Source organism: Paroedura picta, chromosome 2 (genome assembly GCF_049243985.1).
Source record: "Paroedura picta isolate Pp20150507F chromosome 2, Ppicta_v3.0, whole genome shotgun sequence".
Classification (NCBI taxonomy): Eukaryota; Metazoa; Chordata; class Lepidosauria; order Squamata; family Gekkonidae; genus Paroedura; species Paroedura picta.
The window spans coordinates 88774263-88779846 of NC_135370.1; the positions used below are offsets into that span (position 1 = coordinate 88774263).

The window sequence follows — 5584 nt, forward strand, 5'->3', positions numbered from 1 at the left end:
CATGTGGAGGGGCCAAAACATAACAACTAAAGGTCAGTGTTATACTATATATAAAGGGTATGGAAATGTTCCCACATTCTTCTAATGCAATATTACTATTCTTAAAAAAATGTCTGCTATTCAGACTAATACATTGTCTACAGACAGCAAACAGCCAGACAAAGATGTCCAAGTTTTGTTCATTGTTAACAAGTGGCATAATAGCCAGCAAATGAATGAATTGTAAACAAATAGCATAGTAGCCAGACAAACATGTTCAAATCTTATAGAATGTTTACAAATTATAAGTTTACAAACTTATAATATCTAAAACATGTAATAAACAGCTTGTTACTCCAATAAAATACCCACAAACTTTCTTGTACGATAAAGCCTCTGTGTGGACAATTGTCCTTCAAATGTACTAATAATTTCAGAACCTTATATAACAAACCAAAAAGGTATTAAAAGTCCATATTTTCTTATGTATTAAATAATAGGCAATTTGAAATAATACAGGACTTCTTTGGGATTCTAACCTTACAAAGAGACAACAAGCCTAAATGTATGCATAACAAATCTTCACATTAATGGCCTGCTAGTACAGAGTTATTTCTCAAAAAGCCAAACTGTATAAATATTGTGGAAGCTAGATACTACAAGTGTAGGGTAAGCCAGTCCTTTTGCATGACCCAAGGTTACTCCTTTACATGTCAACAATTAATTGTTACCATGCCTTTCATCTCCAAGGGCCAAGAAGTTCCAGGGGTAATGCTTACCAAGGTTAGTTCCCTTTGGAGAAGAGAGCACTGGAGACGTGTTGCATTTTGATAATGTTATAATGTTTATAATGTCAAGTCCATAACATTATTTTTGGTTCTAGTGAGACTATACGGTGATGAAAAACTTAATTCCAGAATCCAGTATTCCAGGAATAAATCTACCTCACAATTTAATTCAGACAAGCTGTGATTTGGAATCAAATTCTAAAGTTAGTTCTGTATAAACACTGAGCTGAGAAAGCTGCTGAATGTTTATGTTACTATGGACCATTGGTGTATTCAGTTCTTCAAAACATGAATCCCTGCTCTGATCTTATTAATAGGACTGGTACAGGGCAGTCTTTTTCTTTCTGCCCTAATTTGGCTGACTGGGGCTGCTTCTGTACAGGGGAAAGTAGCAGCAAGCAAGATGGAGCAGCATGGGGATGGCAGCCATTTGCCTCGGCCACACACCCCTTGCTGCTGGCACTGCTGCTCTCCATGCCTTTCCTATTCATAGTATTGTTGCAGAGATGCTACCTGTGGGATCCCTGAAGCCTAGCAGTCCCACTCCCCAAGGGTTGCCAGGGTGGTCAGACCAGCTGGTGGGGGATGAGGGGAACTTACTGGGTGCTAGAAGGGAAGATGGCCCTGCGTCACCCAGATGTGGCATAGTGTGTCACAGATATCAGGGGTCCACTCTGGTTTGTGGGCAAAATCTCTATGATAGAATTAGCTGCTTAACATGGAGCTTTGCCCCCAAACCTGAATGCCTCTCCCCAAATCATTGTTGTCCCTACCTCTCTTCTGGGTGACACAGAGAAATTGAGTTTACTTCCTGGTTATTCACTCCCTGTGCATGGTGAGTTGCCCCCTAGTTCCTTAGAGCCTTAAATTTGGAGGATAGGCTCCAAACCAGGGACTCCCCTGGCCTCAACTGTGGTTGGCAGCCCTACATTCCCCTCCCCCAGCATTGCTCAGAGCTGAGCCATGTCTCATTTAAAGAAGGACAGCCCTGTTAACAGGTTGGTAATGTGTAAAACTGGATCTTATTGCTGCCATTTTGAAGGTAGCATTAAGTTCCATCCCCTGATCTAGCTGTGGGTAGAGCTTTCACATGGAGGGTCTGCCTGTGACTGGCAAACCAAAATGGAACAAAGGAGGCTTTACTTTGCTACGGCTCGGGAGTTCCACAAGGCATGCTTGAAAAGAGGCCAGCATTGTGTGGAAGCTCCCAAATAAAGCACGGGCAAGTTCAGTTCACAAAGGTAAAAAAATATCCATGTAGAAACCACCTGGCTTAGAGCAGCATGGTACTATTGGCCTCTGAGAAAGTTGGGGCAATGCAAGTGACAGTACCTCATCAGAAAGTTTGGCTATAAATTACTCATGTTTCCCAAGTCCTCATTTGGAAGACTACCCTTTCATCTGTACTCTTTCATCAGCAGTACTCTTTCATCTGTGTTTTTAAAGTGCCAATACTCACATATATGGTTATGCCAATTTGCACCGATTCTCTTGTCTTTGTAGATCTCCACAAGGCTGTTCTTGACAGTCCACTAACTCCCAAGAATAACTTTTAGCAGGGCTCAGTAGACAACAGCAGAAGAGGGTGATTGCTGCTGTCCCCTCTTAAGAAATAGCACTTGTGCTCGATTCGACAGCACATATACTAAAACTGGAATGATACAGAGAAGATTAGCATGGCCCCTGCGTAAGGATGACACGCAAATTCGTGAAGCGCTCCATATTTAAAAAAAAAAAAGAAATAGTAGTTAATTTTCCTTAATGGGGTGGCTGGATACAGGCCATCATCTAGTAATCCTTACAACTGCCTAAAATAGATCACTATTATGAACTTCTTGGAAGGAATAAACTGTGCAATGTCACCTAATGCTGGCACAGACTTTGGAGTCTTGAGAAAGAGCAGTAGAGAGTCAGTATAGGGATAGAAAGAGGACTCACTCACCTTTCTTTTGTCTACTTCTGCTGCTGCCCCTTTGTTACCCAGAATGCTACTCTCAGAATTCCTTCTTTCCAGTCATTTACTCTTATTCTCTTATTTCTCTTATTCTCTTCCTCTGTCTGCTATGAGGGTCATGTTGGCAGAGTTTAAATATGCAAAGAGTTCCAAAGCACCAAACTCTGGATCAGGGAACATTCACGGATTTCTTCTTGCCTTTTAAAATGTGCATCAAGTTCTTCTATTCTTGATTGTATAGCCCCCCCCCCCAAAAGGTGCTAGCACCATACACAAGACTCTGGCAAACAATGTCTCTGGAATTCTGGGCTGGAGATCCCACTGTGAGAGTGTTGGAGTGGCTGCCTTCCTAGGGTTGCTAATTGCTGGGAGGGATGTGCCTTGTCCATTTAATAGAACCATCATGGATTTTTTTAAAACCTGGGAGGTGTTCGTTGATGCCACAAAAAGCTTCATCTTTCCATTCCCTTCCCACACATTTAGTTGCTGGACAGAGCATTTTTCTCCAGGTCCCTTGGCAACCCTTTGAGTAATGTATGATTCAAATTTCTTTCCAAAAGCCTATATACAAAGGGTGGATGTATCCAATTTTGTCCACCTTTTTAGAAAAGAAGAATGTGATTTGCACTCTAAATTTTTGGGTACCAACACTGAGCACCTGAACACACTACACTTTAAGAATGTATAAACAAAAAGTCAATTTAATTTGCTTACAGGAGACACATATACGTAATAACAATAGAAGGTTGTTGATAAGGAGAATTTTAGGTCTTGAATTTGCTTCTTGTAATGGGAAGAAAAAGAGAGGAGTAATTTTTTATCTTAAAGAGAAACTAAGGGCAAAATTGATTTATAGTGATAAGGATGGTAGGATCTTAATAATTGAGATCGTGGTAGACGGAGTTAAGATTACTTGTGTTGGTATATATGCACCGAATGATAAGAAAGCGTGTTTTTACAAAAAAATGGAAAAGAAATTACTAGATTTACCCAATGAGGATATGATCTTGATGGGTGACTTTAATGGAGTAATAGATAAAGGACTAGATAGAGATAGTATCACAAAAGTTAATATAAAAGACAAAAGGGATGGATCACTTCCCCAAAATTTTCACAAGATGGTAAGTCAATTAGGTTTGAAGGATATATGGAGAGAGCGAAATCCAAGACAGAGAGAGTATACATACTACTCAAATAGATTTAACTCCAATTCCAGAATTGATATGATTTGGGCAACAAAGAGAGTTACAAATGAAGCCATTGATATGGAATTTCACCCTAGGTTCCTTTCAGATCATAAAGCGATAGGAATGACCTACAAAGAGAGTAGAAGGAAAAAGAGGGGGTGGAGATTGAATGAGAGATTATTAAAAATATGGAGGTGATAGAAAAAGGTAAAGAAAAAAGTAGAGAATATATGGAAATTAACTGGAATAACGATATAAGTATAGGCAATGCGTGGGATGCGGGGAAAGCATTTATGAGGGGTTTCTTCATCAACCAAAGTGCAATTATTAGAAAGAAGAGGTAAAAGAGACAAAAAAGAATTATTAGAACTAATTCAACATAAGGAAAAACAACTTGAAATACAGAAAACTAGATCTATTTTTAAAGAGATTAATATTATTAAAAAGGAATTGGAAGCAATTATGGATAAAGAATTAAAGTGGAACCGGGAGTGTCTCAAACAAAGAACATTTGAAACCTCAAATCGACCTGGAAAATTATTAGCCTGGAAATTGAAAAAACATAAAGAAAGCAGAATTATTAACAGAATTAGGTCTGGACATGAATTAATATTTGATCCAAGTAAAATTAAGAGTGAGTTTATAAATTTTTTTCCAATCTTTATAAACAGGAAGAACCGAAAATAGATCAAATTAGAAATTACATTGAACAACAAAAAATAAGAAGTTTAACTGAAGAACAGAGGGAAATGTTAGTTTAGAAGAGCTTGAGACCACCATTAGTAAGCAAAAACTAAATAAATCGCCAGGACCTGATGGCTTGTCAGCAGTTTATTATTAAATGTTTAAACAAGAATTGGTAAAACTTCTACTTGAAATGATGAACCAGGTACTGAAATTTGGTGAAATTCCAAACTCATGGAAAGAGGCAAATATAACACTCATACCTAAAGGGAATGTGGACCAAGAGGAAATAGCAAATTTTAGGCCCATATCACTTTTAAATAATGACTACAAAATTTTCATGAGTATACTGGCACAAAGATTGAAAAGGGTTTTGGGCGAGTATATCCTCAATTAGGCGGGCTTCTTACCAAAGAGAAATATTAAAGATAATATGAGAGTAGTACTAGATATCCTTGAATATTATGAGAACATTGTGAAAAGAAGGTAGCTTTAATTTTTGTTGATGCTGAAAAAGCATTTGACAATATTTCTTGGTATTTTATGATGCAAGTTTGTGAAAAGATGCAGGTGGGGGAACATTTTTTGAGGAGTATAAGATCAATTTATTTAGATCAAAAGGCAAGAATTATAGTAAATAGTGATTTATCAGAAGAATTTAGAATATATAGAGGGACGGGGCAAGGGTGTCCACTCTCACCCCTACTTTTTATATTAGTTCTTGAGGTATTATGTAATAAAGTTAGCTCTGAACAAGGGATTAAGGGCACTAAAATTGGTCAGCAGGAATATAAATTGAGAGCATTTGCTGATGACGTGGTCTTCTTCTTAGAGGATCCTATAAACAATATGAAATGGCAGAAAGATATTCAAAATTTTGTTTGGGCAGGGAAAAGACCAAGAATTAGTTTTAGAATCTTATCAGATTCAAAGGAAAGAGGTGGGCTATCTCTTCCAAACCTATATCTATATCATGAGGCTGTTTAATTAGT

General features: G+C 37.9%; 1 non-coding gene across 1 annotated transcript; it reads left to right on the top strand.

The window, feature by feature from the left end:
- Nucleotides 1–2388: 2388 nt before the first annotated feature.
- Nucleotides 2389–2495, top strand: LOC143831028 (U6 spliceosomal RNA). Its single transcript, XR_013228670.1, has one exon. It is a non-coding gene; the product is annotated as a U6 spliceosomal RNA (small nuclear RNA).
- Nucleotides 2496–5584: the final 3089 nt, after the last annotated feature.